At 42.0% G+C, this 12885-nt stretch overlaps 1 protein-coding gene across 3 annotated transcripts in view; it reads left to right on the forward strand.

The window, feature by feature from the left end:
• The window catches only part of PIP4K2A (phosphatidylinositol-5-phosphate 4-kinase type 2 alpha), a 186428-nt gene that overhangs the window by 98005 nt on the left and 75538 nt on the right, over positions 1-12885 (forward strand). The gene's annotated exons all lie outside the window — the stretch shown is intronic.

Below are 12885 nucleotides of genomic sequence, written 5' to 3' on the forward strand. Positions count from 1 at the left end.
CATGAAGAGACTTGTACAATCTTCGTGACCTATTCTGGGTCACATTATGGAAAATATTTTCTTAGAAGTGTGCCTGAGGCCATTTTGTACACCTCTGGGGGAGAACCAGGGAAAGTTCCAATTCGCATTTAAACGGCCCCTGCACTAGACTGTCCAGCTGTGATTTGTCCCAGTCGATCCTGGAACACCCTTAACTCTTATCTCATGGTGGTAGTAATTTTAGTTTTTGACTCATTCACTTTCTAAAGCCAATGAACTCTAGGGCAGAAATGTGCAGAGTAAATTATTGGGTGGGAGGAATCCTATGCTTATCAACCAGAGAGTCACAAAGGAATTTTTTTTAAAGGATGAGTCCAGTAAGTGGAAAGAATCTATTTTCAGACACTGATAGGAGAGGAGGGGGGAAAAGAGGCTGTTTTGGTTTTTTATCATTAATGGTGAATTTGTATCCCTTTTTTTTAAGTTGTAAAGTCAGGATCCTTTTGTAGAAGCTGAAGCAATTGCAAAACTTGTTAAGTCTAGGGGATCTGGTATGACATAATTATTGTTTGGTTTCCCTAAGAAATTAATTAAAGTTAAAATAGTATCCAGAATTACATTCGTGTCGAGTCACGCACTGCAGTTCTTTTACCCCTTGGGTCTTTACTGATCTTGAATTCTGTGCGCTTATCTGGCCTGTTCTCATTGTTCAGCCTATCCACTTCATTGTTATTATAGTTGAATTGTGTTTTAAAATATGCACTCATATTTAAGTGGTAGGAAATGTTCGGGAGATAAACTAAGTCCTCTTCAATCTGTGTCTTGAGATTTTGAGGAGGAATAAATAGGTCTTTTAAGATAATTCCCACTCCTGTCATATCCAACTTGCTCCAGTCTGGGATGTCATACCTCCATACCCAGCACCATGCCCTGTGGCTTCATGTTCTGGGTGCCTCTTTTTTCATCTGAATATGGCATAATTTGTGTTAAGTTGTCTCTATTATAATCAGATTAAATATTTCAGTGTCTGTACTACATGTGTGAGATTTCCTCATCTGTGTTTTTTCAGTCCTTTTTGTTTAAGCTTGCCTGAATGAAAACCAATAGAATTCTGTATTCATCTGGGGACACAGACAGTATTTAGAGTGAAATACATCTAAATTAATGAAGTGCCATTAATAATGCCTCACAATTTGTAAACATATTCTTGACTCAAAAAAAAGCCTTATGAATTTGTGAAGTTGATGCTTTAAATGTCTCAGTGTGGAAACGCTGTGTGGGGACATGTCTGTATGCCTTTACTTTAGAACCATTACCAGCTGGGTCTCACTTATTTATTTCTTGTCCAGTAGTTGTTTATTATTCTCCTTTTTGCAGCTTACCTGCAACTTGGTTTTCTTGCCAGTATGAATTCAGTGTTATATCTGCAGGAATGACACCCATTGCAATCAGCAGATTTAATCCACAAAACAAATAAGAAAACATACTTCACAGTGTCCAAGGTAACTTGACTGGGATAGAAATTTGAATGTTTTGCTGAAGACAGTGATCAAGATACCTTTTCTGAGTGGGGTCATATGGTTTGTTACAAAAGGAAAAGTCACATGACTTTTACTGTACCATGTGTTAATCATATTTTTTCATAAGGGAAAACTCAGCCATTTGCTTTAATACATAATTGCTTGAGAAATTGATTTTGTATCCTTTAAGGATACTCTTTAGGATTCATTAAGGTTTAATGGAACGTTGAGGAATATTTATTTTCCTTTTTTTTTTAAATTGAAGTATAGTTGATTTACAATATTTCCCTTTTTTTTTTTTTTGAAATGATAAGGAATGTCAGAGAAGTGAACTTCTCAGAAATACAGGTCTTTCCAAATTTAGATTGCACTTATTAAAATTACAGCTGAGGTTAATTGTAGGTTGTGGTGCATATTCAATTAAACATGCATTTAATCATTTATTCTAAACATCTATGTAATTACTCCTTAGAGGAAAAACAGGACAAGACTCCTTTAGAAGCTTTTAACACAGTGAAGACTTGAATTGTGGGTGGACAGCTTTGTCACTTGCTCAGAGGCTATCAGAATCTCCAAAGGATCTTAGGGCCCGCCAGCCTCGCTCTCTGATTTGCATATTTGAGGTAGCTCATCTGAGTTGTCTGACTGAAGAGGTTTTAGACAGGACTAGTTTACCTAATCTCACTAAGCCTCAATTTTCTTATCTGGAAAATGGAGACAATACTAACAGCACCTACTCCATTTGGTTGAAGACTGGGTGAGCTACTGTGTCTGCTGCTGCTGCTGCTGCTACTTCTGCTAAGTCGCTTCAGTCGTGTCCGACTGTATGCGACCCCATAGACGGCAGCCCACCAGGCTCCACTGTCCCTGGGATTCTCCAGGCAAGAACACTGGAGTGGGTTGCCATTTACTTCTCCAATGCATAAAAGAGAAAGTGAAAGTGAAGTCGCTCAGTCGTGTCCGACTCTTTGCGACCCCATGGACTGCAGCCTACCAGGCTCCTCTGTCCATGGATTCTCCAGGCAAGAGTACTGGAGTGACTGTGTCTAGAGTGCTGAATGTGATGCTTGTCAGATGTCCACGAAGTGTGAGCAGCAAGGTTAATGCCAAATATTAACAGGAGTCAAGGTCAAGGGGAGCCTAGACCTCACCAGCTCCTCCCATCCTCTCTCCACCCCTCCATGTCAAAGGTATCTTTCCCCTCTACACACTCCTCCCGACACCACCCCCTCCCCATCGTCCCCACTTCACCCCCTGCAGAGCTATAACACAATCAAGAACATTTGGACACTTTGAACTGATCCTTTCACTCACCCTCCCATCCCCGCTTTGCCCTTGTGTCTATTGAGGTTCACAACAAAGCCGCTTTATTTAATGTCTGATGCTGGGCCCCGGCACTGTCCACGCTGATGCCCGATGGCTAAGCAGAAAGTCTGGGCAGGTCCACACCAGCCTGTTTACTACACTGTGCCTGGCACAGTGTAAACATGAACAAGAGGCCCTTCCCAGGGCACCCAGAGACCCAGCCTACTGCTCCTCTGTGAGGGTATCTGCAATAAACTTTTATGATCATAAGCTTTGTAGGACCATGGACGTGACTGTCATTACAAACAGAAAATGAAAACTATTTTCCTAAGTAGTTTGACAACTATTAAGTACTTCACAAGAATAAAGTGATATTACACCTTTGTTGTGAGAGTTTGTTCAATATTTGTTACCCAAAGGAACCGTAAATGTGGCCTTAATAATAGAACTTCAGTTTATTATTTAAGTAACCTAATAAAAGTTAAATAAGTAAACTCCAAAAGTACTTTTATCTCCATAAATTAAAAACCATTTAGATTTCATGATGTGTGCCTCTTCCTATGGGGGTGTGTTATTTTTTCCTCCAAAGTAGTAATGGTTAAACCAAATATTTTTTATTTCTTTTATAAATATTATATAGCATATATAAATGAAACTATGTGTTTGTGTTTCCAGTATCTATGGAATAGCTATAAAGCAGAAAGAAAAGTATAACTGCTTTGTTAAAATACTGATGCAACCTAATGATGATAAACCATTATCTGCCAGTTTCCAGATAGGCTATATAGAATGGTTAGACCAGGTAGAATGCCAAACTGAAGATTCTGAAACCCAAGAATATTGTTCTAAAGTCAAGATCACAGTCCCTCACTCTACGTGGAATACAGAAGAAATAGAATCAACCCAACCTTATTCAAGTTGATACAGCTCATTGTCAACCTGCATCAGCTCATTCATGTGAATCAGAGACAAGAATATATTTTAGTTTGTGTGATGTCACAGCAACAGGTTACAGGAGAGAATTATCCAGGCCTTTCAATGATCAGGCAGTGCTGTCATGAATATGTCTGGTAAAACTGATGAATGACTGGTGAGTCCTGTACATAAAAAAATAAAGTGTGCTTGTAGAAAAAAGAGGGGGCTCAAGGATACACTATCGAAAAGTATCATTTACTAATTAAGAGCTTCCTTTAAGCAGTTGGTCCTGTGGTTTGTGAAGTGTTTGTTTACACGTCATTAAATCTAGCTACTCACCTGACCGAGGGGTGAGGGGAGAGGATTTATGGGGAAGGAGAAACTTGAAAGAAATGTGAAGGCATCGTGAAGGAAAGGCAGTCTGGACAAGATGCCCGTGGAGTAGCTGGTAACTGTCTAATATTATACAAGTCAGTGTCAAATCCTCCTTGATGATGAAGGCCAGGCTGTACCAGGATATGCTGTCATTTGCACAGTGAGGCTTAGACTGGAGGACTAAGGGTCTCTCTTAATTTCATCATCTCATTATTTTTTTCATATTTATTGATTTGGCTGCACCAAGTCTTAGTTGGAGCACATGGGATCTAATTCCCTGACCAGGGAGGGAACCTGGGCCCCCTGCATTGGGAACTCAGAGTCTTAGCCACTAGACCATCAGTTCAGTTCAGTTCAGTCACTCAGTCCTGTCCGACTCTTTGCGACCCCGTGAATTGCAGCACGCCAGGCCTCCCTGTCCATCACCAATTCCTGAAGTTCACTCAGACTCACGTCCATCGAGTCAGTGATGCCATCCAGCCATCTCATCCTCTGTCGTCCCCTTCTCCTCCTGCCTCCAATCCCTCCCAGCATCAGAGTCTTTTCCAATGAGTCAACTCTTCGCATGAGGTGGCCAAAGTACTGGAGTTTCAGCTTTAGCATCATTCCTTCCAAAGAATACCCAGGACTGATCTCCTTTAGGATGGACTGGTTGGATCTCCTTGCAGTCCAAGGGACTCTCAAGAGTCTTCTCCAACACCACAGTTCAAAAGCATCAATTCTTCAGCGCTCAGCTTTTTTCACAGTCCAACTCTCACATCCATACATGACTACTGGAAAAACCATAGCCTTGACTAGACGGACCTTTGTTGGCAAAGTAATGTCTCTGCTTTTCAATATGCTATCTAGATTGGTCGTAACTTTTCTTCCAAGGAGTAAGCGTCTTTTAATTTCATGGCTGCAATCACCATCTGCAGTGATTTTGGAGCCCCCAAAAATAAAGTCTGACGCTGTTTCCACTGTTTCCCCATCTATTTCCCATAAAGTGATGGGACCAGATGCCGTGATCTTAGTTTTCTGAATGTTGAGCTTTAAGCCAACTTTTTCACTCTCCTCTTTCACTTTCATCAAGAGGCTCTTTAGTTCTTCTTCACTTTCTGCCAAAAGGGTGGTGTCATCTACATATCTGAGGTTATTAATATTTCTCCCAGCAATCTTGATTCCAGCTTGTGCTTCTTCCAGCCCAGCATTTCTCATGATGTACTACTCTGCATATAAGTTAAATAAGCAGGGTGACAATATTCAGCCTTGATGTACTCCTTTTCCTATCTGGAACCAGTCTGTTGTTCTGTGTCCAGTTCTAACTGTTGCTTCCTGACCTGCGTATAGGTTTCTCAAGAGGCAGGTCAGGTGGTCTGGTATTCCCATCTCTTTCAGAATTGACCACCAGGAAGTCCCAAATTTCATCATCTTATGATTCTCCATAAACCAAGCTATAAGCACAGTCGGCTTTGATTTCTCGTCTCTTTTTTCCTCTAATAATGAGGGCCAAGCGTTCCCTCCTTCGTGGGGGGAACTCCTGGTTTGTGAAGATGGAATTTGTCGAAGTGTATTGAAATGAAACACTAGTAATGCCTCTCCATCCTTCAAGAGCCATGCTGGCTTCACGGCCTCCCAGAAGCCCTTGAGCACACCTGCCCCAGCCCGCTGCCCTGAGTTCCCGGGACAATTAGTGTCTGGACTCCAGCTTTCCCCTCTCTGCTGCTTCGTCCTTCACTCTGTGTGCTCGTGGCTCCATCAGCTGCAGCAGGAGGCTCTCTGTGGTCAGGGAGGAGGGTTTTGTACTGACTTTCCATTTCCAAGTGATTATCCTAGAATTAACTCCACTGCTCATTCCAGCTAGCAAAAACCTCAAACCCGAAGAAGCCCAGTCCTCCCTAATCAGCACCAGCTCCCTGCAGCCCAGCTCTGGGGAATGTCACTCCTCGGGTTCCCCTGGCGCCCTGTGCATTGACTATCACTGTGCCCCAAAGCCCAGCCGCGTTTCTCCCTTCAGACTTGTTCTCCCACATTCTGCAATCACTTTTTCCAGTTCTCTGTGTTTCCTCTAAGCCGCCACATGCCTCCACCCTCAGCAGAGCCTCAGGGCTCCTCCTCGGAGAAAAAAGGAACCCCTCTCCGCTCTGGTCAGCTTCTGCCACTTCTTCACGGCCCCCTTTCCCTCTTCTCCTTTTTTTAGCAAAACAATGGGATGGCCTTCTTTATTGTAAAACACTGTTGGCCACAGATTAGTACAAAGTTAGTGAATGTAGGAAAAGCGGGAGAGGGATTGAGGAAAGGAATTGAGAGTCACTGGTTTGTTTTATAAAAGGGGTGGGCAACATTTAATTTTTTTTGTGGTGGTGGGGGAAAAGTAAAATGAATGTGGAAGTGCTATCAAAAATCTGTGATTCCAATAGCAGAATTAGTTAGTTACTGTTTTGACATTGTTGCTTAGATACACTTGGCATGTACCTGTTGGCTGTTTGGAGGGGCTGCCTCCCCAAAGCCCATTTCCTTCAGGCAGGCTCGGAGCCCAGTGCCCCCAGCCTCCCCAGGAAGGAACATGCCTTCTTTTGACTCAGCCGCTATCTCCATCCTCACCATCTCTCTCCTTCCAGGCTTCTGAGAAACTAGCCCTGTCCAGGGCGGCCTTCTCCCACCTCCGCTCCTCAGTGTCCCGGGCCTGGTTTCCGTTGCTGTCCTCCACCAATCCCCCCGCCCAAGGCGCCCCCGACACCTCCAGCTGCCATACTCCAATCCTCGTCCTACTCCACTTCATCCCTTCATCCTCAGGGCCTTGCACCCTCGACTCTACTTCCTGGAAACCCCCTCCGCCTGCCCCCTCCTGCTCCCGGCTGGCGCCTCCTTCACCTCCAGCCCCGCCCTGGTCCTGCCTCTGTCCTGCTTGCTCATGGTCTGATGACCTCCTTCCTCCCAACACCTATCGCTGTTGGAACTTGACAGTGGGCACTTCTTCCATCGATATGTGGGCCTCTCTGGACACAGTGTGAGAATGAACAAGGGTCTCTGCATAGCAGCCAGCAGAGTGGATGCTCACATAAAAAGGATGGATGTGGAATACATATCAGTGAGGGAAATTCACAGATCACACATTCCTTTGGGGCTGGAAGGTTGTCATGCTTTTACCACAAAACATTTTTCTGAGCAGGAACCAGATAGAGCAAAAAGGATCCCCAAAGTCTCTCTTCCTGCTGCCTTTCCAAAGAGATACTGTTACCAACACAGATGTCAGCAGCACGACGGAGGGAGGAATGGATTTCTATGTTCCCACTTCCAGACTGGATTTTGCTTTCTCAGAAATTGTTAGAAGCAGAGATGTGATAGGAATCATTATGTTCTCTCCAACTTCTATTTAATCTGGTGAAAGCAATATGAAGTTGGTTGCTCCTTCACTTTTCCTTGTAACCCTATAAATTTCCTTTGCTTTTATTTATTCTCTTCTATTTCTCTTCTATATTGAGAAATGGATTTAATTGCTATCCAGCTTTGTTCTAACTGTGCTTGTCACAAGACTTGGTTTTCAGTTCTGATTCTTTTTTTTCTCTCTGAACTTTGACAGTCCAGTGCTAGCATCAAGATGTATAGATATTAATTTTTCACAAATATACTCTGTGAAATATTATTTAATATATTTAATATTATTAAATATTAAATATTTAATATTATTTAATATTATAAGATACTTGAGTAAACTGAATGGGAGAGATTATATGATTTTAAGTTAGTCTAGTGTCTTGATTAAGTGGAAGTTTCATAAGTTTTTATAGGCCATAACACAAAGGAGATTTTAATAGTATAGTCTGGAATGGGCTAAACTGATACCTGATAAAGTTATTGCCATAATTTCATAGCAACAGAATTATAATTTGGCTTTGCACAAATACAGTTGACACAGCGTTATCCCAAGAAAACGATTTACTTGAAAAGGTTATAGAGATCATCAGTTTATACGGGCTAATGGTTAAGGTTGTTTGGGGTGAATATAAAGGAGTTATAGGTTGTAATCCAGTTACAATGCATTTAGGGGATTATTTTGATTATCTTAGAACATAAATATTCTCTAAGTATATTTTATCATTTGCTGTTTTAAGCATCTGCTGCTGTTTATACCTGTGGTCCCCAAAACACACCAAGGTGCCCAGGGCACTGCAGCAAATTCCCCAGGAGTGCCCTGGGATATTTTAAAATTTCAAGGGAATTTTATGAATTCCCTTGAATGATCTCAGCATCTGCAAGATACCATGCAAACTACTAATTTGAGAGAGTTCACAATTTCAACTTCATACTACTTCTTGTAGTACAATGATAATCTTTGGGAAACTGGAATCTCAATGGTTATGTTAAAAAAAAAAAAAAAAAACAAGTACCACTTGAAAGTCAGCATGGATCCAGAAATGAGGGTGGTGGTATCCAATCCAAAAATTCATGCAGGGCTCAACATAATATAATTCTATCCATGAGATTTCCCAGGCAAAAATACTGGAGTGGGTTGTCTTTTCCTTCTGCAGGGAATCTTCCTGACTCAGGGATCAAATCGATGTCCCTTGCATTGGCAGGCCAGTTCTTTACCACTGAGCCACCAGGGAAGACACATTAAGTATTATGTGAATATAATATATATTTTATAACTATTGCTGATAGCTTGCATGCACGTTTTGTCATAGGGTTTTTTTTTTTTAAGTATTAAAGTACTTAATTTTTAGAACAAGCAATTTTTCAACATGATTCAAAAATCAAAAAACATAAAAAGAGGACATCCCTGGCGGTACAGTGGATAAGAATCTGCCTGCCAAGGCAGGGGACATGGGTTTGATCCCTGGTCCAGGAAGATTCCACGTGCTGAGGAGCAATGAAACCCGTGAGCCACAACTTCTGAGCCTTTGCACTCTAGAGCCCTCGAGCTATAACTACTGAGCCTATGTGCTGTAACTGCTGAAACCTATGCACCCACAGCCCAAGCCCCGCAACAAGAGGCCACTGCAGTGAGAAACCGGAACCCCACATTGAAGAGTAGCCCCCCACTTGCCAAAACTAGAGAAAGCCCAAGTGCAGCAACGAAGACCCAATTCAACCAAAAATAAATAAAATGAATTTTTTTTAAAAAAAGGCACAAAAAGGAACACAGTGAGAAGTCTCCCCATCTTGGTTGATGGCAGCTCCATCTTCTGACTGTTTAGAGCCTTTTAGACCAAAGTGTCTTTCTGACACTCCCCCATCCAGAACTACAGGAAATCACGTTGTCTCTACGTTCAGTAAATACCCACAATCTGATTCCCCATCTCTAACTACACTGCTGTCATCATGGTCAAAACAGCCTATTACAGGAATTCTCTGGTGGTGCAGTGGTTAAGACTCTGGGCTTCCACTGGTAGGGGCCTGGGTTCCACTCCTGGTCAGAGAACTAAGATCCTGCATGCCATGCCAAAACAACAAAAATGGTAACAACAAAAACCAGGCTGTTACTACACTTCCTTGTAACTGGTCTCCCTATTTCCATGCTTGTGCCCCTGCCCCACCACCATGATCTTTTTAAACCCTGAGTTAACTGATTTCATTGCTTTATCACCCAGAAGCTGCAATGGTTCCCATATCTCTTAGAGTAAAAGCCAGAGTCTTTCTAGTGACATGCAAGGCCCCACAGAAACCACTTCCCCTTACCCGTAACCTCAGCTCTTACTGTCTCTCCCCTCATTAATCTGCTTCAGCCACACTGGCCTCCTTGTCCCAAGCATTCGAGGCATGTCCCCACCCCAGGGCCTTTGCACTGCCATGTCAAATCTCATCTTCTCCAAACCTTGGCCTACTGGAATCCACGCTGTTTTAAATAGTGCAGTGACCCTCCCTGTGTACTGATGAGCATTCCCTAGTTTTTCTGTCCTTTCTCCTTTTTCTATAGCCTTTTAACCTAGTAGATCACTCGTTTCTAACATGGTAGTTTACCAAGTTTATTGTTTTATCTTCTGACTCTTCCCACTAAAACAGAAGCTACAGACGGCAGGCATCTTAATCTGTTTTGTTCCACCATGTAACCCAAGCATCTGGAAGAATAATACTTGGCAATAATAGGTGTGCAACAAGTACCAAGTGAATGATATTCAGTACGTTGTGTAAACCTCTAACTTTCTTCATTTGTGTCTGTCTGAACTATATCAATAAAAGCGTATGTAAATGTGCCTCTTTAATAACGGATTGCCCATTTTCCATGAGGTTCTAACAATTTTTGCTCTATACTCTCATATTAATTAGGTCCTTATACCATAGGAATCTTGTCTTCCTGGCTAATTGAACCTTTTATCACTGTGTCCAGACCTTCTTTGTCCTCAGTAATGGTTTTGTCTTAGAGTTATTCATTTATTTGATATTAATAAAACTAGGCTAGCTTTCAAGCAATTTTTAGTACTATGTAATATATTTTTTCTATTCCTTAAATTTTGATGTATTTGACAACTTATGTTTTAAGTTGTCTCATGCACATCACTTATAGTTTTTAATTCATTTTGACAACCTTTAGTTTTAACTGCTAGTTTATTTATGCCTGTTGTGATTATGTATATATCCAGATTTATTTCTATCAGTAACTTTCTATTTGTCCCACTTTTGCTGTGCAAAAATTTTTTTTCTTCCTGTTTGTGTTTCTTTTTTTTTAATTGAGTTTTTTCTTACTCTATTTTTCTGTTTGGAAGTTATATACTGTGTTTCCTATTCTTTTAATGTTTGAGCTTAAACTTATTGCATAATACTTAACGTCTACAGTTAATATCTTACTTCTCCTCCTGAATAAAACATGAGCACTATAACCACTATTCTTTATTTATTTTTAAATTTTTGACTGTGCCACACAGCATGTGGGATCTTAGTTCCCTGTCCAGGGATCGAACCCATGCTCCCAGAATTGGAAGCTCGGAGTCTTAACCACTGGACCACCAGGGAAGTCCCTTCTTCACACACTTTATACATAGTCTTAATTTTCTATTCTGTATTGATTGTTCTACTAGCTGAAGTCTTGAACATAATATCAAGTTTTCTGTTAACTCTCATTTCTTTGTGCCCCCAAATTTGATTGAACTTCATCTGTGGGAATCCTGAAGGACTGTGTTAGGAGTGCTTTCTTCTAGGCACCATTTGCATTTATTTCCTCTGGGCGTCGGGACCACTTTTGCTTCCTTCAAGAGTTCTAGTTTAGTGCTGCAGTCTTGGGTTGAGCTCCCCAGCTATCCTTTGACCCAAACTGTGAAATTGGCATTTATCTTCACAGAAGCCCCTCCTTTCAGGCTTACTTAATGGTCTCCACATGCCCTATGGATTAAACTCACTTTAGGGGAAGGAGCGGGCCTTAACGATTTCCTGTACTTTCTATGAACCCAGCAATGGGTTAACAACTGTGATGTATCGAGAAACTCATTTTGCTTTTTGTTTTTGTAACTAAGAACCCCTGCCATGCATCTTCCATTTACTTTGCAAAGATATTACTTTGCTGACAAAGATCCATAGAGTCAAAGCTATGGTTTTTCCAGTAGACATGTACAGATGTGAGAGTTGGACCATAAAGAAGACCAAGCAACGAAGAATTGATACTTTTGAACTGTGGTGCTGGAGAAGACTCTTAAGAGTCCCTTGGACTGCAAGGAGATCAAACCAGTCAATCCTAAAGAACATCAACTCTGAATATTCATTGGAAGGACTGATGCTGAAGCTCCAATACTTTGGCCACCTGATGCGAAGAGTTGACTCATTGGAAAAGAACTTGATGCTGGGAAAGATCGAAGGCAATGAGAAGAGGGTGGCAGAGAATGAGATAGTTAGATAGCATCACCGACTCAATGGACATGAATCTGAGCAAACTCCAAGAGATAGTGAAGGACAAGGAAGCCTGCAGTCCATGGGGTTGCAAACTTAACGACTGAACATAAACCTTTAAGATGATTTTTATTACTAGTAACCAGGGAATTATCACTTGGGAGCTAAATACAGAAATAATTAACCAAGAGAAGGTTCAGCTTTTTCAATCAAAAAGTGTCAAAAGCTGTCCCAGCCATTCATGGGAATGTAAACCGAGATGGATTAACCTCTTGTTCTCTGTAATCACATAAAGATGTGCCTTTGTCTTAACCCCTGTCCAACCCACTTCCCTGTCATCTAACCCCATGGCCATGCGTTTCTTTTCTTTTCTTCCTGAAGGTTCCTCTTCTGGTAAATTCATGTCCCACCCTAATATTTATTTTAAAATTAGGTCCCATAAGAAAGGTAAAGACCGTATAGATAACAGTGTGCCTTTTGAGTACCTCTGAAGTATAAAGAAATAGTCATATCCACTAATTCAACAAATTCTTTCTTTATGGGGCTGTGCCGGGTCTTAGTTGCAACAGGGTCTTCGATGTTCATTGCAGCAGGTGGGTTCTAGTTCCCTGACCAGGGGTCAACCCAGGTCCCCTGCATTGGGAACAGGAAGTCTTAGCCACTGGACAACCAACAAAGGAAGTCCCCCAACAAATATTTATATCAGAAATTAAAAGGCTGTCTTTCTCAGATAGTATTTACAGAGGGACGTTGCCCTGGACATGTGATCAAAGGAGCTGTGGGTTGAGGCTCTGGAGAGGACGTGGGAAGATGGATAGAGAGGAGCTGGGATAGCTGGCTGTGAGGGTTCACCCTCCAGAACCCCTCTCTTGCCCCTGCCATCCTGGAGGCCGGTGCCAGGCAGGGATGAGCAGGGGAAGTCGGAGCTGGGTGTGAGGTGGGAGACCGTGGTGGTGGTGGTGGTGGCCGAGGAGAGGGTGAGGGAAGCAGC

Source organism: Bos grunniens, chromosome 13 (genome assembly GCF_055505025.1).
Source record: "Bos grunniens cultivar Pamir isolate PY7600 chromosome 13, Bosgru_T2T1.0, whole genome shotgun sequence".
Classification (NCBI taxonomy): Eukaryota; Metazoa; Chordata; class Mammalia; order Artiodactyla; family Bovidae; genus Bos; species Bos grunniens.